Source organism: Tachysurus vachellii, chromosome 3 (assembly GCF_030014155.1).
Source record: "Tachysurus vachellii isolate PV-2020 chromosome 3, HZAU_Pvac_v1, whole genome shotgun sequence".
NCBI lineage: Eukaryota > Metazoa > Chordata > Actinopteri > Siluriformes > Bagridae > Tachysurus > Tachysurus vachellii.
The window spans coordinates 36,501,176-36,526,232 of NC_083462.1; the positions used below are offsets into that span (position 1 = coordinate 36,501,176).

The 25,057-nt window shown below is 40.0% G+C and overlaps 1 protein-coding gene and 1 long non-coding RNA gene across 3 annotated transcripts in view; one reads left to right on the forward strand and one right to left on the reverse strand.

The window, feature by feature from the left end:
• Positions 1-25,057, forward strand: part of LOC132843564 (histone H2B-like) — a 151,712-nt gene that overhangs the window by 35,594 nt on the left and 91,061 nt on the right. The window lies entirely within an intron of this gene.
• LOC132843590 (uncharacterized) lies at positions 15,342-15,906 on the reverse strand. Its single transcript, XR_009648139.1, has 3 exons — positions 15,797-15,906; positions 15,534-15,621; positions 15,342-15,379 (listed from the first exon to the last, which is right to left on the reverse strand). It is a non-coding gene; the product is annotated as an uncharacterized LOC132843590 (long non-coding RNA).

Genomic DNA, 25,057 nt, shown 5'->3' on the forward strand with positions numbered 1-25,057 from the left:
GGAGAACTAGAAGTAGCACATGGGGTTGGAGAAGGTCACGCCTGCCTGTCTTCAACACTTGAGAGCCCTGAAAAGAAAACATGTCATTCACGTTGTTTAAGCTTGTGTTAAAGGCGGCGTGCACAATGTTTGAGAAATGTCTCAGAAAACTGAAGATTCTGTAAATGTCTGAACATTTCTCCACCTTTTATAATGAACTGTCACACTTACATACTTCCAGGTTACAACATTCATGTGTCATTCTACAAAACGAGCGACATTTTCTTTGTAATTTGATTCTTTGTAATTTGAAGATTACTTTGTAATCTTCAAAATCTTTATTAATAGCAAAAAAAATAAAAAAAAACTTCAAAAAGATGTTAGTTCACCCAAATAACATATTTTCACAAAAATCTTGGAAGTCTTTCTTGGATGTCTGTCACTCTCTTTGGCTAACCATTTTCCAGGAATCTCTCTCTCCCTTTATGTTTATTCCCATAAACAATTGTCATTATGTCCTTTTAAATTAAATAGGTCATTTAGTTTGGTTCAATACCTTGTCCTCCTGCATTCTCTGTATAGTGGACACCAGGATATCTCTCTCTCTCTGAGAAAACAAATAAGGTCTTCCATTCTGAAAGAAAATAAACAACAACAAATATATTACAAAACAAACATATATGTAAATATACCAGAAAATATATTGAAATATATTAAATAATACATTCTCTTTGTGTAAGAGCTTCTGCTACACCAGTTTCTACCTACTGTCTAAAAACATGCAGATGAGGTAAATTCAGCTCACTGTACTGTAAATTGCTCTTAGGTGTGTATGTGTGTGTGTGAAAGAGAGATTGTGTGTGTGTATGTGTGTAACAAAGAGATTGTGTGTGTGTGTGTGCAGGGCTCTCAAGTTTTGAATACAGGCAAGCGTGACATCTACAGTACAACACCCCCCAATAAAACAACAACAACAACAACGGGGAGTTGTGTTTGGTAAGGATCACTATCCGCAATTTATTGTAAGTGTTTGTTGCCTTTTTGGATTCCTTTATCATGTGTAATGTTGCTCCCATTTCCAAACAGTTCAGCTCAAGCCCAGCCATTTTTAGGATCATGACTGAGGATAATATCCTATCCAGAGACAAGCTGTTTCGTGTTAAGGTTTTGTTTAAAGCGACCATCAAAAATACCCTCGCTAATGAATTTTTTTTTTTCATTTGTTGTTGCGTTAAATCTTACCCAGATAGTGCTATTTTCTAATTGGCTATTGTGTAGACTCTTTTATTTGATTGGCTGATAAGTGTCAGGTTTGTCTAAGAACTGAGACGCGCTTGATTCCTGCCCGGTTCCATAGAGACAGCGGTGCGGACTGATACATTTTGGGCGCTGTATATATATTAAATATATGATAAATCAGGGGAGTCAAACTCAAATTCACAGTGGGCCAAAATATAAAACTGAGATAAAGTCACAGGCCAAACTGAATATTTATTGAAAAAATAACTGCAACTGATATGTAATTCATTCATTCATCTTCTACCGCTTATCCGAACTACCTCGGGTCACGGGGAGCCTGTGCGTCATCGGGCATCAAGGCAGGATACACCCTGGACGGAGTGCCAACCCATCGCAGGGCACACACACACACACACATTCACTCACGCAATCACACACTAGGGACAATTTTCCAGAGATGCCAATCAACCTACCATGCATGTCTTTGGACCGGGGGAGGAAACCGGAGTACCCGGAGGAAACCCCCGAGGCACGGGGAGAACGTGCAAACTCCACACACACAAGGTGGAGGCGGGAATCGAACCCCGACCCTGGAGGGGTGAGGCGAACGTGCTAACCACTAAGCCACCGTGTCCCCCACTGATATGTAATGTTCAACCTTTTTCATATTGAAACAAACTTTAGTTTTGCTTGAACACATGATTTGGAACAACCAGAGCTTGATATTACAAACACACAAGAAATTAAATTTGAAATAAAAGACCCATCAGTGGTGTTCATTTCTTATTTAAATAAATAAAATAAATTATGTCTCTCACTGTATCATTTTAAGTTCCTTTTTGAAGTGGATCTTTTTCAAAACCAACAACAAAACAACCAAAAATAATAATTTCATTCAATGAAAATCCAACTTTACGACTATTAACAGTTCATGCCTTGGAGTAGAAAAAGTGCATGTGTTTAAGCAAAACTAAAGTTTGTTTCAATATGAAATTATGGTGTTTAATGAATGAGACAAACACAACATAAAGCTAACTACACAAACAAACAAAAGAAGTAGAGAAAACAAAGATGAAAATAAAATACACAAAAGAAATTGAAAGTAACCCTGTTGTAATGTGTTTCTTCTGTTAAGCCTTGCCTGACTTAAAATTATTTGCTCCTTACTTTCCTGACAAGGGTGTATTTTATTTAGGTATCAGAACACAACACTATATTAACATCAGTTATACTTTAATTACCGACCCTGGCATGTTAATGTATACCCCTTCTAATGCTGTATGTCCTTTTAAGGTCTGATGTCAGAATGTATACAAAATTATCTGTTTTTTACTTCCCTAATGAAAATGCATTTTGTTTTGTGTTTCATTTTTGTTTCTTTTCCTTTATCAGAACACAATATCGTAGTAACATCAGTTACACTTTGATTACTGATCTGTGTATGTAATGTACCGCTGCCTTTATGCCGTCATTCCCCTTCATGTTTAGTATCTAAATGACCACAAAATTATCGGTTACTCATTTTTTTAAAACAATGGTGTATTTTAATTTGAGCACGAAAGGTGCCATACCGTCTTAATATACCTTGGATAAAACTTTAAAGTCATCTAAAAGTTTTATAGCTAATCCACGCCCACAGACACCTGAAACAAAGGGAGTTTTCCCCTCCAAAATCGCAGGCCATAGTATTGGCCATCTCCACAAAGATGGGTGGAGTTCGGGACCTTTAAAATGTCACAAACACCACCAATCCTTGGTCAGACTTTCGGAACAGCTTGGAGACAACTCCATCCTCCTTCAAAGAACTCCTGGCAAGCTTCACTTCCCAGAACCATCTTCAGGAAGAACGTCTGACCCCATCCTGACTGAGATTTCTCCGTTACATCCAGACTCTTGTGCCGCAAGCCAATGCAAGTAACCGTTTCCTCTACCACTCACTTTAGATGCGTATTTGAAGTAGGAACCCCGCATTGAATCGTAAGGTGAATTCCGGTGAATTCCTGGTTTCCGGTGACGATTTCCCAGTTAGGGTGTGACTAATTTTGGAGTCTAAGCTTGCCATTCCTTTCCTTCCTTTCTAATTTTCATCTTTTCCAGTCTCTTCCTCCCTTTCCCCAATTTTAATTTCTTTTGTGTATTTTATTTTCATCTTTGTTTTCTCTTTTGTTACTTCTTTACTTCTTTTGTTTGTTTGTGTAGTTAGCTTTATGTTGTGTTTGTCTCATTCATTAACACCATAATTTTGTTCCTCAAGTGATTGTCTCTGAGTATCGCTCACAAACTTAAGGTACCTGCAACATCTGGTCTGAAGTACATGCTCTATTAATTTAATGTAATTTAAATTACGGTATAAAGTAAAAGGGAAGTGCGTCTTTCTCGGCCGGGAAGATACCGCCTTCATAGAATTAATAAAGGTTACACGGCCTGTTCGGCGGACAAACAGACCAAATAAGTGTAACGTTAATTCCATTACTGTCAATTTCAACTTAGGTTAAAATATTTAGGAGTCACTATAACACATTATAATTACTTATAAATATTTACCTTGCTTTGCGAGCTAAAATCGTTACAGCGATGTGGGACCAGGGTCGCTGTGGCATGGGTAATGGCAGCAGTAAGCCTGCGGGGAGTTGACGAGAGGACTTGGAGGAGTTGCAGACGGCGCAAGCGCGGACGAATTCTCGTGCATCCGCGGTCAGGGATGGGCACCAAAAATGGTTCTGAGCTAGGCGTGTGGTTCCGGCGACGCCGGGATGGCCCGGAGCTGGGCGTGGAGTGCAGGAGCTCTAGGAGGTTTGCGCGTAGATTCTCAGGCACATAGATCGACGGTGGGCACTCTGTAGGCGGCGGCTTCTGTGCGTTGGCCTGGCTGATTTCCGTCATAATGTTCCACTGTATAGGCACGAGGATGCGGGTCTCCGAGATGATGGGCTCGTGGTGTTGAGGTGTGTCTGGGCCGGCCTCCCGGAACATTCGAGACAGGGCATCCGTTTTGGTGTTCTTGGTTCCGGGTCTGTAGGTCACCGTGAATCGAAAGTGAGTGAAGAACATGGTCCATCTCGCCTGATGTGGGTTCATGCGTTTAGCGGCATGGAGATAGTCCAGATTTCTGTGATCGGTTAGGACGGTAAACGGATGTTGAGCGCCCTCGAGCCAGTGCCACCATTCCTCGAACGCTGCCTTCATGGCTAACAACTCGCGCTCCCCCACGGCGTAGTTATGCTCTGCCGGGGAGAGTTTGCGCAAAAAGTACGCGCATGGGAACATTTTGTTGGCTGGGCCCTGGCGTTGCGATAGCACAGCTCCAATTCCCGTGTTCGAGGCGTCCACCTCCATGATAAACGGACGGTCAGGATCAGGGTGGTGGTGGAGCCGAGGTGAAGCTCTCCTTCAGGCATCGGATGCTGTCACAGCCTCAGGGGACCAGGTAAGCCGAGTTGATGCTCTCTTTGTCATGGACGTGAGCGGTGCTGCGATCGTGCTGAACCCGCGGATGAAGCGGCGGTAGAAATTGGCAAAACCCAGGAAGCGCTGTAGCTCCTTAATGCTCTGCGGTCGGGGCCATTGCAGTACTGCGCGCACTTTGAAGTTGTTCATCGCGACCCCCTCAGCTGAGATGACGTAGCCTAGGAAGGTTGTGGAGGTCCGGTGAAATTCACACTTCTCGGCCTTGGCGTACAGACGGTGCTGAATGAGGCTTTCTAGTACGGCTCACACGTGCCGGGTGTGTTCTTCCATTGGCTTGGAGTAGATCAGTATATCGTCTATGTACACAATCACCCAGCGATCTAACATATCGCGGAAGACGTCGTTGATGAATGATTGGAACACGGGTGGACTGTTCGAAAGGCCGAACGGCATGACTAAATATTCGTAGTGGCCTAATTGGGTTGAGAAGGCGGTCTTTCATTCATCCCCCTCTCGGATCCCGATGAGGTTATACGCGCAGCACAGGTCCAGCTTCGTGAAGAATCGGGCCCGGCGGCACGAGGGGGAGCGGGTAGTGGAACTTGACTGTGATGTCGTTCAGCGCTCGGTAGTCAATGCATGGGCGGAGACCTCCATCCTTTTTCTTTTTTTTCTTTAAAAAGCCGGCTGATGCTGGAGAAACGGAGGGTCAGATGAACCCCTTCTTGAGCTCCTCCTCGATGTAGTCATTCATGGCCGTGGTTTCTGGCTGTGATAGTGGGAAGATTCTCCCTCTGGGCGGTTTGGTGCCGGGTAGGAGCTCTATGGCGCAGTCGCTGGGTCGGTGTGGCGGTAGTTCGGTGGCCCGTGTCTTGCTGAAGGCCTCTGCAAGGTCCTGGTATTCCGCTGGGAGTTCAGGGGTGTTGGAGGCGGCGCACACCGTGATCGCAGTGTTGAGACGACAAGGCTCCGCTGTGGACTGCCGATGTTGGGTGCACGCTTCGTCCCAGCCGGAGATGTGCAGATCTTTCCAGGAAATGCTGGGGTTATGGAGCTGTAGCCAGCGGAGACCCAGAATGAGGATGTGACACGGAGAGTGAATGATGTGGAAGCGGATGAGTTCTTGGTGGTGAGGCCCCACTTGCAGCCAGAGGTCCTCCATGATGCACGTGACGCGGCCCTCGCCGAGCGGCCGACCGTCTATCGCCTTCACTGCCAAGGGGAAAACACATGGGGTTACTGGCACGTTGTGAGCTTGAGCAAACTCCCCTGACATAAAATTCCCCGCGGCACCGGAATCAACGAGAGCGGGAAGACTAATCATTTCCCCTCGTATTTTGAGTCGCACTTGAACTTGCGCGCAACCGGGAGCCCAGGGAGTGAGGAGATCAGGACTCACTGTGGTGTTCCGCCTGCTGGGCGGTCTGGTGGGGCAGGCGGCCAGCCTGTGTCCGGCTTCTCTGCAGTATAGGCAGGGTTGGTGGCGGAAGCGCCACGCTCGTTCTTCAGGCGTGAGGCAGGTGAAATCGAGCTGCATTGGTTCAGGGTCCACAGGCTGGTGTGCGCGTGTGGCTGCAGGGTGGGAGGCGTGCACGGATGCTCGGCGAGTCCGCATTAGATTGTCGATCTGGATGGAGAGGTCCATGAATTCTGACAGGATCCTCCCTTCGTCCCGGCAAGCGAGCTCAGCCTGTAGCTCCGGGTTCAGGCCCTTGCGGTATAGTGATCTCAGGGGTTTCTCCTCCCAGCCGGCTTCGGCTGCAAGAGTGCGAAAAGCCAGTGCATACTCCGCGGCCATACCGTCTCCCTGAGAGATAGCTAGCAGGCGTTCCTCCATGCTCTCCCCCATGGCGGAGTGGCCGAAGACGGCTTGGAACTGTGCGAGGAAGTGTTCAAACGTGGGGAAGGCGGAGCCGTCCTCTCCCCAAACCACGGGAGCCCACTCCAGGAGGCGTCACACGCACGCTATGTGGCTGGCGGGATTTGGGTACAGTGCCGGTTGCTGCGCCACGAAGAGCGAGCACTGCATCAGGAACCCCTGGCACTTTCCGGGATCCCGTTGAACTTCTCCGGAAACACGAGCCAGGGGATGGAGCTGGACGGGACTGCTCCCGGGGACGGAAAGGTCGCCGGTGATGGAGGATTCGGTGCCATGGCAGTCCCTCGTAGGCCCTGTAATGCAGCGGCGAGCTCTCCGGTGAGCGAGGTGAGTCGTGTCAATTGTTGGTGGTGTCCACCGAGCTGCTGGGCTTGGATGGAGAGCTGGGTGGCGAGCTGGAAGACTGCTGCTGGATCGCTCGGTGGCGAAGTCTCCTGTAAGGAGGAGTCGTACGGCTGGTGATCCATGTGCAGCGCAGTTTATTACAGATACAGAAACAGACAGGCAGGGTGAATCACGGCAGAGATGATATCAGAGGGCAGGCAAAATCAGTAATGAGAGAACAGGCAAAAGGTCAGGGCAGGCGGCAAACAATCAGGGAAACGAGAGACAGAAACTGAGTCAAAAAATGGAAACAAACAAACAGGAAAACGCTCAGATTGAATGCTAACGCAAATCGAGACTTCTCGGTGAGGCCAAGTTCAAGGCTAGTATTTATGCGCGCCGGCTGATAGGAAACAGCTGGTGCGCTAATCAGACTTTACATTGTTTAAAAAACAATTCCAAATCTTTACAATGTAAAAACAGATGTAAAACTTCTTAATCTCTTTCCTGACACACTTTACACATTGGACTTTGTTCCATTTCTATCTTGGTTAAGATTATGTCTGTAAATGCTGCTTTATGCCTTATAAAATCTCTCCAGTTTCACTTCCACACACTTCTCTTTCATATTTCTGTTCTTTTTCTGCTTCCATTTTATCTATTGTCCTTATCCACTTCTTATGATCTTCTTTCTGATCGTAGTCCTCTTTTGTGTCTTGCATTGCATCCATAACAAACTGTTCTGGTAGAAACTCCTCTTTAAATTCATATAAAATGTCCCGTACTTTTGTTATCCCTGCTACCATCCACTTCTTAATAAATATTACTTTTCCTTTTGAGATAATTCAAGGGAGACTGAAATGACTTTGATTAATCACCAAAGAGAACTAATAAGCATAGACCAACACTGTAGGAACAACAATGAGGTACAATATAACAAAATAATAACACAACTTATAAGATAAACAGACAGTACAGAAAAAAAACAGAATCCTACCTTTCCAGTAGACTATACATTTAAGATAAAGAGCTAAGCCCCCCTGATACTGAGCTGGTACACCTTCAATATAACTGAGTAAGACCTACCCACTATTCACACCTTAAGGGAGACTGAAACTACTTTGATTTATCACTTGAGATAAATAATAACTATAGAAACACTATAGAAACAACAATGCTATACAATATAAGCAAAATTAAAATAACACAACTCTATAACAATCTGAGTTAAGCAGATAGTACACAAAAGTCAGATTCCTACCTTAACACACATGGATATGAAGAATCAAAAAATATATATTTCAAAATTTCAGCAGATTATTTTAATTAGAAGTTCACACACACCTTTTCTATAATAAATAAACAAGGTCCAATATTATGGTCTTATTTTATCACTTTGACTGTCAGAGGCCTTTTTCCATTTGGTGATAATCCGAGCTATATTTTTGTTTTCTTCGATGCAAAATGGCTTATGCAAAACACTCAGTCTCTTTGTCCTACTTTACAAAACCTTGGTGGAACTGTTGGGGTATTGGGAATGTGATGGTGAACACCATTACTGTAAGGACTCTGCCCGGACTCTGGCCACGTGCATCTGTTTGTTTCTCGTCACGTGTCTGCCCCGCCTTCGTCTGCTCCTCCCTGTCATCACACCTGATCCTTATTGTGTCATTGTCTTCTTGTATTTAACTGTGCCGCGTTGCTTCGTGCGGCGCGGCATCTACTGTTATTTGTCCTGTCTAGTCTGCGTCCTGTTTCATGTTTTCAGTTATTAAACCCTATTTTTGATTTATGCTATCCTGCGTTTGGGTCCGCTCTGTTTCCCGGCGTTACAATTACCTCACAGGTTTATTTACTCTAATAATAATAATAATAATAATAATAATAATAATAATAATAATAATATGAAGTAAATAAAAGTAGTAGTTTTTGAGCTTAAACTTAAATTAATTTTTATTGTCATTCCTTCACACTACAGAACTGTTGAGTGAGAAAAAACAGAAACACAATGATACATTTTAAAGAGTCAGACATTAGACTCTACACAACACTGTACAATACCATCCATTATACAAGGCTGTGTGGATGAGCTTTTATAGGAACGATAATTTATCATATTGTTAGGATAGTTAGACGCAAGTGCAAGTGTTCTGTTTAACCAGGAAGACAATTCCAAAATGTAAGGTAAAATCTCTGTGATAAACAGACCAAAGTCGAGCAATCAGCAAGCAGGATATCCAAAACAAAACAGTGGATACATACATGAGCAAAGACAAAGATGTTAGTAGGCTGCTGTGTTTGCTGGGAAATGGAGTTTGTGTTGTGGTTTTACCTGGTATATGTAATAAATAACACACATTAATACAAACATAGCATTTAAGTTACAGTCACAAATATTTAGATATTGGTTTAGCAAACTCAATGGAGATTAACCAAAGGTACAAAGATCACTCCGGAGAGCAGGGTTGTAGCAGCCAATTTCAGACTTTGTATAAGATAAAATGTATGTATGCTATATTTCCTCCCAACAAAGTTTTAGACTGATTGTATCCTTAGTCGGTGTCTTATTGAACCGGTATTGATCTGTTCATTGATAGACTTCAAAGCACTTTTAAACAATACTCTGGATATGTCAGGACTCTGCTCCAACATTCCATGCTGGAACTTTAGAGGGCCTTCGTGGAGCATGTTGTGTCATGTGTTTTACATCTGGACTCACCTGTTCCTAATTGCGTATTAATCATCATATAACCGCTTTGTTTAGCCGTGTTTCTTGTTTTTGTGATTTTTTTTCCCTGTCAATGTTTTTTTTTTACATCATCATTGATCATTTTGTTTTGGTTATCCCTGCATTTGGGTTGTTTTTTATCCTCGCCATGTCAACTGCATCTCTGACAGGATAAGGGAATCTGCCAAATGCTGTTTTTCAGAATAAAGGCTTGAGCAGCTCTGCAATGGAGAAAGCTTTCATCTCTTCTAATTTCCTTACATAAATAATTTATATGAACAATCTCACCATCCTGGTGCCAGCAATACCCAATGCTCCCATACATGTGTTTTCTGTGTACAACAAGACCAAAAATTTTCATCCTATTGCCAAAAAAAGTGTCACTCACCAAACTGTTCCAGTCACACTCCAGGTCAGACTTTTTCATTTTTCTCCAGATTAAGGATACTAGGTCTAAATCTCTGTTGGGAGGAAATACTGTATAGCACACATACATTTTATTAAACAAAGTATAAAATTGGCTGTCACTTCCTTGCTGTTGTTTACTATTCCACGATCTGAATATATTTGTATTAATGTGGAATATTTACAGTATGTACTGTACTGTGTTCTGTTGTTCCTCACTCAACATATTTGTGGTGAGATAAAATGACAATAATGTTGACCAAAATTCTGATTTGGTTTAATCAAATGTTTATGTAAAGTATCACAGAGGAAGTAAATGGTTTGTATAAGACATTTTGCCTAGAAAAAATCAAAATGTAGAAACATTTCTTTTAAAGACTATAACCACATGAATGCCTTTAAAGCAAAAACATTTCCCAAATATAGATTATGTTCAAAATAAAATATCATAAAATATATAAACAAATTAAAAATAATAGATACATTGTACTGTTCATAATATAAAGCAAAAGACACACAGCTCTTACTTCTTGAAGTAATTATACTGACATACGTGTCCTCTAGCGACGCTTGTTTTCGGATTGCGTAGGAAACTCTTCCACCCCCCCACTAAAGGATGTGTCCTAGTTTGCACGGGTTAGTTTTGAAAACACAAGATCAACAATTAAAGTTGCTCTTACCTTGAATGCAGGTATCCTTCGAAGTCCCTCGGTCTTCTAACAAAGGTTCTGCTTCAAGTTCTTCTACGTACCTATTCTATTGATTGAATCTTTAAATGAAGGAGGCAGACTTAGACCTTTTTGTCTTTTCAGGATCCTCACAATGGGAGGCCTTGTTTTTATTAAAAGTAGTGTAATACAAATAGATGTGTGTAATATATGTAAAGTAAAAGAAAAGAAAATTACAAACAAAATCTCCTTCAAATAGTCAAACAATTTTAGCGTAAGTAGAAATAAGTAAAATGCAAAGATAAAACAAACCAAGAAACACTCTCCAAGTGTAAGCCTGCGTGTGTTCTCCTGATGCACCCTCTATAAGCAATAACTAAGTATAACACAATGAGCTTGCCTCAAGGTGAATGCACACCGATAACTGGTTCTAAAACCCTATTTATACCATTCATTAGTATGATCTCATAACTGGGATTCTACTTCTGTCAGCATCCTGTCAGGTCTCTCATGATCTCATGCTTCTGCAAAACATCCTGAGAAGCCTCCTCAGCTGCACGGCTGACTGTGTGTTCTTATTCTGCTGGCACAAAACTGCTGACACAAAACCTTGTGATTTCCTTTTAAGCTTTTACTGTTACTCTCTGTCTTAATATCTAAACATACTAATGAACATTATATAATTTCTTAATCACAATAAATGCATATAAAAGGTAAAGGAAACTTGTCATTCTATAAAATGAAAAAGAAAATTCATATAAAGGTAAATGATACTAGTCATTCTATAAAATGAAAAAGAAAACTTTCAGCAAGATGATGGGTCTTTATCCAACTGTCTAGGTACAGTGTCTGTTCCCCCTGTTGTTGAATCAGCTTCCTTCTGGATCTCTTCTTTACAGTTTTAATCAAATACATTCAGTTTCTTTATTTCATACAACAATTTACCCATTTCTTTTTAGACTCTGGAGGGGGCTTTTATTCATTAATGTCCTGAAAACCTTACCACAAACATGGTGAGTCATTGTTGTCTGTGTAATGGATGTTAATCTGTTTCAGCTTCAGTCCATACAGTGTCTTAGCTTACCTGATAACTCAGGACAGATTGTTTTTGGCCAGTCTGTAATATGCAGTTTCTTTATATCTTAAAGCATCATTTTGGATTGTTCACAGAGAGTGGACATCTCGGACAGCTATGGTTTCAGTTTGGCATGCATCTTGATATGCAGTTATTAATATATACTGTTAAAGACTCCGTCTACTCCTTAAAGTTTGTGCTGCTATCACATGCTGCTGTAACACTGAAGATTTTCCCATTGTGTTGATTCAACATTCCTGCTCACCATCATGGACAATTCATCTCACTCAGTAAAGATCCATTAAAGAGACAAATATTGTATCTACTGTAAAACTGAAAGAAAAAAACCCCAGAAAGTTTTATAATCTTATTTATTATTTTATGGAATAAAACACAAATGAATAGAGCAGAAACACCACAGACATTACTTAGAGAACCTGAGAGAAGTACAGTGTCAGCTTGACTTGAGGAAAGACATGATGTGTAGAGAAATTATTTTCAGTGTTACACTTTTTTGTATCTGATTGGTTTTTGGTAGTTTCATACATCCAAAGAATGCTTTTCCAGAACCAGTCAGGCATTTTTTAGATGTTTTCTTTCTTTCTTTCTTTCTTTCTTTCTTTCTTTCTTTCTTTATTTATTTTGACAAAGTCTAATCTGGCCTTTCTACTATTGAGGCTTGTGAATGGTTTGCGATCATCTACTACTGTTGTCTTCCGTGGACGGCCAGGCCTTTTTATTTTGCTGAGCTCACCATTGCATTCTATTTTTTCTCAGAATCTACCAAACTGTCGATTTGGCCACTCCTAATGTTCCTGCTATCTCTCTGATGGATTTGTTTTGTTTATGAAGCCTAATGATGTCCTGTTTGACTTGCATGGAGAGCTCCTTTGAACACATGATATACTGTACACTCTAAAAACTGCTGGGTTAAAAACAAACCCAGTGCTGGGTCAAAAAGGGACGTACCCAACGCTGGGTTATTTTAACCAAACTAGTTGGGTTATCATGTTTAACCCATCATGCTGGGTTGTGATTTTAACCCAACTATTAGTTAAAAATGACTACACTGCTGGTCTGAATTTAACCCAAAATTGGTCAGAAATTTAATTGATTAAAATAATGAATCTACAGCAATACTTACTTCGGTAATCCAACCCCGCCCACGGGAAACACGGAAGTATGTGGAAGCAATTTAGGTGATCTACACGTTTTCTTATTTTTGTAAAGGATATCTACACACAGAAAAATCAAGGTACAGTAAAGTACCTAAAAGAGTACAAATGCTTTGTCACCCCAGCTGTACCCTAGCAGGGTACAGAAATGTACCTCTGAACACTGGTACATTTTTGTACCTTCTTGTTTGTACCTCTAAAAGAACAATTTTGCACCCCTAGTGATAGAAATGTACCTTTATGTTATGGTTTAAAATTACATCCTGGTGTTCTCCCAGGGCCCTTCACTAATATACTGCTGAACTGATTTGTCCTATTAAAAGAAAAAATAAAAAAATAGAAAGGACACTTGCATGGATGGGGGGAAGACTCAATTCCAATTCCTTCAGGGGCATTAGGCTTTGAGCATTTTGTTACCTGTTTAAATACAAAACATAGGCAATGCATTTTTCACATTTTTTTTAATCACAAAAATAAAAATTTGAATATTAAAGTACAAACCATTCTCAATTCAGTTTTATAACTAATACTGGATATTCTGTACCACACATTAACAATTCAATTAACATAGAATTTCAATTCCTGTGCTAAACATAGTGCATGTTTTACAAGCATTTAAACAAAATGTATACTACAGGTGATATTAAAATTTGATTGATGCGCATGAACGATTCCAACATGTTGGATTAATTTAACAAGACTGAATGTCCTCCGTGTGCACTTTGGGCAATGGTACATTTGAGGCATGAGGATTTAATATAAAAGGTTTATCATCCTTAGTAAAGTGACTGGCAGTGGCTTGTCTCCCTCCTCCACGATGTTGACAATGCTCCTCTGAAGAAAAGTGAGAGTGTTCTTCAGGTGTGGTGGATATGTGATGTTAAAAGTAAAATACATACAGAAGGCAGTCATGAAGGCCTCGTCTAGGCTGGTGCACTGGCACACAACCATGCCATCTACCTTCACCACGCTGTGCCCTCTTCCAATGATTGCCATCTTCCAATCATTCTCCATCAGTTGAATGGTTGGAAAGGGGGTAGCAGGGTCCTCCTACATAAGAGAAAACAAAAAGAAAACATTTTCAAATGTAAATAAACAAGTCAGTCATTTTAGCCTTTTATTATCTTTTAAAAATTCCTTGTATATATTGTAGATGGTTTTACAGGTAACATTTACTCTAGAATTTTCATACTAAAGCTGGCGACAACTTAAAAAAAAAAAGGTTATGGCAAAAATGAAGCACATCTACCGGAGACAGAAATCCAAACTATCTTTTTCTGTTATTGTACTAACATGAGGTCCACCAGCCAGCACTGCAGGATAATTCAGAAGCCTACCTCTTTCATAGTAATGTAGTGTTCAATCTTTTCTCTTGAGATGAATGGCAAGAAGATAAGTCCAGCCCTTAAATCAATTCCTGCAATGTGGAAAAATATCCTACTTTCTCAATCACATATTTTGCGATGTGGTAAAGCAAATGACATATATTGTGAGTTTCACTAGCAAAGTGACTGTCTCTACCTGGTAGATCTTCAGCCAGGGCATCCTGTCTTGTTTCAGTGTACTCTTTTGCTAGGGGGGATTTTGCTGTGGCAAGTTTCAGCACATTTGGCAGAACTCTAGCAAAGCCCTCTCTGAAGCGATGACAGAAGCTGCTTGGTGAGGGATGGATTCGGTCAATCTCATCAAAAAACTGTAGAATGTGAAGACATGATTAACATTCAGTGCATCACTGAAAGCAAATTTATTTTAATTAAATGTTTTATTTAATTAAATGTTTATTTTCTGTGACAGCAATCAACATGTCTGCAATTTCACAATTTCCAAAATCGTAACTGCATCCCTGCATCATTCAGATGTTTTCAAAACTCACTCCATTAGGCGTTCTTAAGTATGGGTACTTTTTGACTACATCCTCCACAGACATTCCTTCCATGATTTCTTGACGTCTCCAGGAGAATGTTCGTGCCATGCGGTCTTTGACAGTCGAGATGTCTGGATGTTTCTTCTGATACTCACTTTGTAGAACGTTCACATGGGCCTCAACAGATGTTGAATCCCCCCCAACACAAGTTTCCTTTGTCAGAACAACAAACAGAGAATGCTTAAACTGTGACAGATAATGGCAGCGACAGATTTGTGAAAAGTGAATCCGGACCCTAATGTTCAGTCAGTGAAAGAGTTAGGTGTATGCAAAAATATTTAAATGTCTGTAATATCTGCCTTACATTGTCCTGCACTAAGTGAAATGTAAAAGTGATTAAAAGTAAATATAAAAAAAAAGAAACATGGAAAATTAGATATGCATATGGCAGTGGGCTTGCATATGCTACCCTAGCTGGCTTTCGACACAAGCTCGCAGATGCACTGGTGGATCTGGACTGCTTTCCAGACTTCCAAACTTCCAAACTTCTCCTTCAGCTTTCTTACTTCACTGTCGCTGACAAGTGGTGCACGTTCTGCTTTAAATTTACGCTTTAAAGACATGTGCCAGGTGTGCTAGTAAAAAAAAAACAACAAAACAAAAAAAACAAAAAACACAACAAAAAAAAAAACATTTGACTATTTGGCATATTCCAGCAAGTAAAGATAAAATATTATCTTGTACAATTATGTAGACAAAGATAAATGGCTTAAAAACAATGCAACTTACATAGCCATTTCCCTCCTTATCCCTCAGGAAAGGGTATTTCACTATCAGTGCCTTGGCAACTTGAATATACTCTGCATTAGTTGGATACCTAGTACAAAGGCAGAAAAAAACTCTAAATCTCTTGGTTGTGTCTAACAATCTTCATAGATTGTGAATTGATCTTAAGTAGTACAGTTGTAGTAGCAAATATGTTATAATGGTTATACTTACAAAGTGTATTCTGCCATCATTTCATACAGCGTTCTTATTATTTTGTTGCGCACTTTTGGCACTGTGTGACATGGTTCCTTGATGTCAAGTCTCGACTGGACATCTTTGGGAAAGGTTGGAATGACAGTCACAATAGGTAGTCCCCTGTGAGCTGCTTCAACACTGCAATACAAAATTACATCAGTAACCAATTGAGGGTTGATCCTATTGCATACAACAAAAAACACACAGACTCTTATCTAAAAAGCCTTTATTGTAGGGCAGTGTTACATATCATTAGATCAGTGTTTCCTTTTTGTGGGCTATTGAACTAAAAACATTTATGAAATAATCAGACAATATCTAGTCTTTTTTCTCCGTTTTTCAAAATAATGTTAAAATTGATAAAATTTTATGTTGTTGAACACATTTACCAAAACGGCATCGTAAAAATTCTGCCCTTACCTTGTATCAGTGGAAGGATGAGGCTGGAGTTTTGCCGTAGACTGAGCAACTTTAACTGGTAGTGGCTCCAATACAACAATGGTCTCATTCTCCTTGTAATGGCGTACAAACTGTTGAAATTTTAGTTGCTTTTAGGAACCATCAAACAGGTAGCCAACCATGGCTTCAGTGAGTCCACAATCCACTGTTTCTCCATCTACGTCATTTTCTGATCACACAGAAAATTACAACAGTTATAGACGAATAACTGTAAAACACAGACAGACTTGAGTGCGATCAAATGTGTGGAAAATGATAATCGTCGGAGAATGAGTTAACTCCATGAACACCTAAATGAAGATAAGCCAAAGACGGTGCCAGTGTATTACTTATAAAAAAACAATCCCTGACTAATGAAGTCATCATTCACTGCAGCTGCCACTGAAGCTTCAGCCTCCAGTTGCTATAGAAACAGTCAGGGTCTGCTGAAGATAAGCCAAAGACGGTGCCAGTGTATTACTTATAAAAAAACAATCCCTGACTAATGAAGTCATCATTCACTGCAGCTGCCACTGAAGCTTCAGCCTCCAGTTGCTATAGAAACAGTCAGGGTCCTGAGATGCGCGCTTAATTATGCTGCCTTCACGTGCTACCAGAAACTTCCTACTTCCCACTTTTGAAATCGTGGTTATATGGAACCCCGCACATGACATGCAAGAAAAAAAATAATAAATCGTGCATACGATTTATTAATTCGTTCCCTCGATTTATGAATCGTGCACACGTCTTTGCCTACTTGTCATGTCCGTGGCTCCGTATAATTACGAGCTCATCACATTCAAATTTTACCTTGAGAGTGTGTTCATGACCAACAATATTATGTAACTAGTTACTAATATTTACCCTAAATCCGAAAGCACGTGAAGGCAACTTAAAAACGTTGAGCTCTTGCCCAAGAGGCTGCAAAAGACGCAAGACGTGATAGTCTAGCCTGAAAAAAATTCTAAACGCTGTTTGAGCATAAGAATCAACATTTATAGGATAGGTTATGCAAGTTTTCGTTGTAAAATCGAAAAAGAAAAAATGCTTAATTTGAGCAGATTTCGATATTTTCCTCAGCAGATGGCGCGAAGCGGGAAAAATGGGTTGCGCTGCCCAATTCTGGGGCTAAATGGCGATGTTAAGTGGAAGCATTTTAAATGGCTTACTTGACTAAATGAACAAAATAACCCAACTAGCAACAAGCCATAACGTGCTTAGTGTAGTTAACGATAGTTTAAGATTTGCTTGTAAAGGTTATTGATAGCTAACACTAGCATGCTATGAACAGAAAAAAAAAATCAAGATTCGGTTACTTACCCCTGCATTTTCTTGCCTCTTCTTCGTTAATCTGTATTCCAGCTTCAGTTATTTTCAGAATTAGTTCATCCGTGGAAAAACTCGACAGGGATGGACAATTAACCGACATTTTCGCTCATTTCACGCACTCCTATTGCAAGTGAGAAAGAAAGTGCACTCACTGTGCAACGCGCAAAGAAGATATCCCGCCTTCTGAATAGACGAGCCAATGGCTTTTAAATTATGATTTTGTGATCTCTGATTTGCTGCATAATGTACCTTAAGCTTGTTAAAAGTACAATTATGTACCCTTTGCTGTCAGAACTAATTTTGTACCTTTAAATTAAAACAAAGGTTCATAGTTGTCACCTTAAGGACCATTTCCTGTACCTTACAGGGTACTTTCATGGCAAATGTACCTTTAGGTACAGAAACAATACCCCTATTTTTCTGTGTGTAGGCTAAAATAGCAAACCTTAAATCTAATATATAATATGTCTAATATACGGAGCTGATTTTGTCATAACAGCATGTTAATGTATCAAATATCACAGTAAATGCTTCACTGACTTCAGTCAGAAAATTTTACTTTAAGAATACAAATTTAAAATATGAAAACATTTCATAACATTTACATTAACCTCAATATCTGAAGATATAAGAATCATCAGTAAGAATCAATAAATTGCAATGTAATTGTAGTGTTGTATAAGAAAAATAGAAGAATTTAGAATAATGAACATGCATCAAACTGACTGCAGTCAGGAAAATTTACTTCCAATTAAATGTGTGAAATATGAAAACATTTCATGTAACAGTGTACAAGTTAAAGAACACAGAATCAAATGAAGCAGTAAGGTCACAGTAATAATAATAAAGGTTTATTAACTATACAGAGTTTAATTAACAATTAAAAAAAATAAAAATAAAAAATTACAGTTTGTCTGCAAAAATGAATGCTGGCAGAACTCTTACTGCTGGTGTCTCCTCCCCAGGAAGTCCATACACCACAGTCTGTAGAAACTGCCACACCAGGGAACACTGCTTGCTGCCATCAAGTAATTACATAGAAAATATTAATGTCAGTCAAAAGGAATTTTATCCAAGAATTGCTCCTAAATTATCCAGATTAGTCTGGGTGTGTCACAAATAAAATGGACTTAAGTAAAGTTGGCCGCATATTCACAGATTGGAGTTTCCCGAGTCAATAACTCCTGAGCTAAACGCTCTTTTTACACAAATAACACCTCTTTTCTATCGTAGTAATGTAGAGAGGCCGCTACAACCCAATTTTCCTCAAAATCATCTTTCCTCCTTGGTGGACAAAATCACAAGTCTCTATGTTCAGACGACTGAGAAACAGATTCCAAAGGACCGTCTGCAAAGTGCAAAACCCGAAAAGCGAATACAAAAAAAAAAAAATAACTCCTGAGCTAAACGCTCTTTTTACACAAATAACACCTCTTTTCTATCGTAGTAATGTAGAGAGGCCGCTACAACCCAATTTTCCTCAAAATCATCTTTCCTCCTTGGTGGACAAAATCACAAGTCTCTATGTTCAGACGACTGAGAAACAGATTCCAAGGGACCGTCTGCAAAGTGCAAAACCCGAAAAGCGAATACAAAAAAAAAAAAAAGTCAATAACTTTTCATATTAAAAATCATAAAAATTATACAAAAAGACATTCCCCCCAAATAAGTGTTGTAGTATAACTATCAGGACATCAGTGATGTGTGAGCTGGTGACAGTACAGTGTATTACAGTGATGTGTGAGCTGGTGACAGTACAGTGTATTACAGTGATGTGTGAGCTGGTGACAGTACAGTGTACAGATGCAGCGGCTCAGAATTGCTGTTTGAATATTGCATGATCACTGCATGATTACTGTGTGATTCTGCCAGACATCCACCAGGAGTGCTACAATGATCTTGTTCCCCCGCTCTGACGTAGTTAATGAGTAGCTGCCTTATTCACGCCCCCTACGCGCGTCTGTTGCAATGACGCATTGATCAGTGTAACAGCTGCTGGCAATAACCAATGAAACGTCTCTAAATTAAATTAAAACCATTTTGACCAATCAGATGCCATCTGATCACCCAAAAACGGGCTACACACACACACACACACACACACACACACACACCACCACTCAAAAACATGTTATAATTTATTGTGAATAAAACTTCCTTTACACCTCTTATGCTTTTTATTATATTTAATTTATAAACAAGAAACCTCATGAAATTATGCCATGTTGAGTAAAATTATTAAATATTATTTTGGATAACCACTGGTTGGTGTATGTCAAACATCCCCAGGTCAAAGCTGACTGAAGCAACCAAATTCATAAATAAGAGAGAGAAAACAGGATTTGATTTGAAAAGTATTAGCAACTTTTCATTCTGTTTTCACACAATTTTTTATAAACAAAACAGACTATTTTGCATTTATTTAGGCATTTATTTATTTGGGCATTTCTAAAGGTTTCCATGTCACACTCAGAGGTTTGGCCTGCCTTGGATCTGGGCTACTCTGAGTGAACAAATGCAAATGTGCTTGGCCTCACAGGTGATGGGGGTGTTTGCACAACAAAAGCAGAAGGAGAATCGAGCTGAAGAACTGTGAAAATCTCAACAGGGGGGAATCACACCTCTTGTACCGCTTTGACATGTTGCACTTACAGTAGGAAACATATCCATCCAACAAACCTCAGTTTCTGGTTCTCGCATGTGCTGCTTTCAGCATTTTTGTGCAAAGTGCTCATGGGGATAGAGTCTTGTACAAACAGGCCAAATACACACTAGAAAAGGAGATCAGAGTGGCAAAGAGAAATTATTCTGAAAAGCTACGGGCTCAGTTTTCCACTAACGACTCAGCTTCAGTGTGGAAAGGTCTGAAAGCCATCACCAACTGCACGACACCATCCCCCAGCACTGTGGTGAATCAACAACTGGCAGACGACCTGAATGAGTTCTACTGTAGGTTTGAAAAAGCCCAATTCTCACCTCCTGTAAACACCGACTCCAACACACCTAAAATTCAGTTCGGTGAAGGAGTACCCGGAGGAAACCCCCGAGGCACGGGGAGAACATGCAAACTCCACACACACAAGGTGGAGGCGGGAATCGAACCCCGACCCTGGAGGTGTGAGGCGAACGTGCTAACCACTAAGCCACCGTGCCCCCCTTAATTTGGAACAGTCCTGGTAAATTTCAGGCAAATATGTGGAAGGAAACCCAAGTTATGACACATTAAACTTTCCAGATGAGTCAAATAGACCCCATGTCTGCACAAGGGTTATATAAATATCATATGTACTATGGCAATGACAAACCTTAGCAATTTGAGGTCAATTTGACCTGCAACATACTGTAATAAGAGGGTTAAAGTCTAAACAGGTCATAGATGCATGTCCTGAAAAGATCTTGTCCTTGGTTCAAATCAAATATTTATATATATATATATATATATATATATATATATATATATATATATATATATATATACAGTATATGTGTATATATATATATATATATATATATATATATATATATATATATATATATATATATATATATATATATAGTCTGTCTCTCTCCAGTCTGTCTGTCTCTCTCCAGTGTGTGATAATAACAGTAAAGTTTCAGGTCCTTCCTACTATCTTCCTGCTGGACAGGTAAAAGGTGAAAGAGAAAACTGCTTCTATACTCTTAAAAAAATGTTGTCGCTGACCTGTAAAGTCAGGGTCAGAAAGTATTTGTGAGGAAAGCCCCATCTTCAGGTTGTGCCCTGGAATTGCATTACAACAGCTAAAAATGGGGGTGGCTACATTAGAATATTCACACGTCCTTCATTGCCTGTAGAGAGGGGGGCTCATGACAAAAGTCTGCTAAACGTGTGATAAAGGTGTGATGAAAGTCTGACTAAGGTCAGTCACACGTTCGAAAAGAACAACTTTGAGCAGCTGCATCTGTATTACAGTGAAGTTATTGACTGTTTTTTCGTTTTTGCTTTTCGGGTTTTGCACTTTGCAGATGGTATTTGCCTTGGAATCTGTTTCTCAGTCGTCTGCACATAGAGACTTGTGTATTTTGTCCACAGCGGAGGAAAGCTGATTTTGAGGAAAATTGTGTTGTAGCTGCCTCTCTAAATTACTACTATAGAAAAGAGGTGTTATTTGTGTAAAAAGAGCGTTTAGCTCAGGAGTTATTTATTGACTCTGGAAACTCCAATCTGTGGATATGCGGCCAACTTTACTGAAGTCTAACAAAATACGTTACCATGAAGTAAACTCTGCCGTATCAAACCCGTATCTAACACAAAATCATTTATAATAAAGTAGATTTAACACGTACACAAGTAATATATAAAAAGCATTTACCCTATTTCCTTCCAAGCTCCGATGAAGATGCCACGCGCGCTCTCCTGTTCACTGTTCTGGTATCTGTCGTGAGTCGGAGCACGGCTGTCACGGCCGCGAGGTAGTCTCAGTTTAACTGACTAAAAGCATAAATTGCGCTTATAACATTAGTTTATACAGTAAAGCAGATTTTTTTTATGGCTATGAACATCGTTAAATACATATTGAATAACATATGTTTCAGACAGAATTTCACTCGCTTTCATCTGAAGACGCAAAGAAGATGGCGGCTTCGCGCACTGGTGTCGTCCGATTTTCACGTTGACGTGCATGCTCTCTTTAACGTCTGTGTTCCCAACATGTACATCTGCTGCTTTTCTGTTATGTTTTTGGTTCAGCTCTAAAAATATTTAGTACATCTGTCAGGAATTAATAGCAGTGTTGGAATGATTTTGCATTAAAACTATTTATTTCAAAATTAATTATTACTTTGTTTATTAGAACTCGCCTCTGTGTATCAGCCAAAGTTGAAGTCCAAGCTGAGAGAGAAGTTTAGAAGAATTAATGAATGAATCTCACAGCATGGAAGCTCAGCACTTCTTAATGTGATCTACACAGAGCTTTACATCACAGAGACATCAATAATGAACATGAAGTGAGACAGATTGAGGCAGTGTCCAGGAGACCAGCAACACAGGAGAAACCCATCAAATGTAATGATCTCTTTAAAGACAAGTCCATCAGAACTGTCTAATAGACTTGGGAAATTCCTAGAAGGGAAAGAAAAATTAAAGGAGAGATAGATTGCCATGTGTGATTTCTATACACTTCTTTTGTGTTTCTTTTCTATACACTTTTTTTTTTTTTTTTTACATTTCTTTAAATGTGATTTTTATGCAAACATCATCAAAAATCACACGTCTCCCTGCCCACAAGACTGACTCGGTTTGAATCCTACCACACCTAAGAATTAAATATTAAATTCATATTTGAAATAACTGTTAGTCTACATAAATATTCCTGCTGCCAATCATGCATCAATTTTTCAGTCCTATATAGTTTATTGATGTTGGCAATTTAATTATACACAAAATGTGGTTTCTCTATACCCGGGGTCACCAACGCGGTGCCCGCAGGCGCCTGGTCGCCCGCAAGGAGCACTTAAGGTGCCCACGAGGCATGTTCTAAAAACAGCACTGGTCAAAATATAGCTCTGTCTAAAAAATGTTCTTGCTGTAGTTTTTGAATAAAAAACACTTGCACTAATGTAGATTTTAAAATAATGATATTTAATTTAATTTTATTTAATTTTAAAAAATTTAAAACAAAAATGTTTTATGTATATAACGAACTCTGGCCTTTTCTGAAGTCAAATGTCAATATTGCGCGCACATCACGTTCAACTACTGACACAAGGAAGCGGTGCAGCAACGATGAGGAGTTAGTTGTGATTTACCCCAAAAACATTGCAGAAAAGCGACAGAAAACATACCATTTTCACAGTGTTTGGGAGGAAGAGCTCTTTTTTTACGTCAGTCAAAGAAAAGTGTGTGTGTCTCATTTGCAGGACAACTGTTGCGACAGCAAAGCGGCACAATGTGGCGAGACACTTCAGTAAGTGTCACGAAAGTTTCAATGCTAACTAGGCCGCTGAAAAAAATTACAAAAAGCAACTAAAGCTTCCTTTATAGCTGCACATTTTTTGATAAAGAACAAGGAAGTCTTTTTGGATGGGGAGGTTTTTAAAGAAGCTATGATGATTGTTGCAAACACAGTCTTCAAAGATGAGAAGCATGGTCCTGAAGTCATCTCTACCCTCTCCAACGTCCAACTTGGAGCAAGTACGATGGCTATAAGAGTGTCATCTATGTCCAAGAACTTAACAGAGCAACTGGACTGAGATCTCGCCACATGCAGGTGGTTTAGCATCCAGTGTGACGAATCGGTTAACAGCCCCAGCACAGCTCAGCTGATGATATTCATCCGAATGGTGTTTCACTACAAAAGAAGAACTGCTGACACTTCTGCCCCTGTAGACAACAATGAGGGGAATTGACATCTATAACACGGTGAAAATCTACTCCGTGGAGAAAAAGGTGCCATTATAGAGCTGGTGTCGGTGACAACAGACGGGCCTCGCGCCATGACGGGCCGGCATGCAGGCTTCATTGCGCAGTGCAAGGTGATCCAGACTTCCCAAAATTTCTACACTACCACTGCATCATTCACAGCAGGCGTTATGTGCAAAAGTGACCGGCTTGATCATGTGATGAATCCTATACACACACACACACACACACACACACACACACACACAAACACACAGTTAGGTCCATATATATTTGGACACAGGCACAATTTTCATAAACTGCCCATGGACATCACCAGAGACTGGGTTTCCTCCTTTCTGATGCTTTGCCAGACCTTAACTGCAGCTATCTTGTGTTAATGTTTGTTTGTGGGTCTTTCTGCCTTTAGTTTTGCCTTTAGCAAGTGAAATGCATGTTCAATCGGGTTGAGATCAGGTGATTGACTCGGCCATTGCAGAATATTCCATTTCTTTTCCTTAAAAAATCCTGGGTTGCTTTTGCAGTGTGTTTTGGATCATTGTCCATCTGTACTGTGAAATGCCGTGCAATGAACTTTGCTGCATTTGGCTTAATCTGGGCAGGCAGTATATTCTATACACTTCATAATTCATCCGGCTGCTTCTGTCTTCTGTCACATCACCAATAAACACCAGTGACCCAGTGCCACTAGAAGCAATGCATGCCCATGGCATTACACTGCCTCAACTATGTTTTACAGATGATGTTGTATGCTTTGGATCATGAGCTGTTCCAAGCCTTCACCCATACTTTTCTCTTTCCGTCATTCTGGTAAAGGTTGATCTTAGTTCCATCTGTCTAATGAATGTTTTCCAGAAATGGTCAGGTTTTTTTTTTAGATCTTTTTTTTTTTTTGAGTAAAGTCTAATCTGGCCTTTTTATTCCTGAGGTTTCTTGTTTTATTTTGCTGAGCTCTGGCCACTCCTAATGTTCCTGCTATATCTCTGATGGATTTGTTTTGTTTATGAAGCCTAATGATGGCCTGTTTGACTTGCATGGAGAGCTCCTTTGAACACATGATATAGATTCACAGCAGCAGATTCCAAGTGCAAATACCACACTTAGAATCAACTCCAGACCTGTT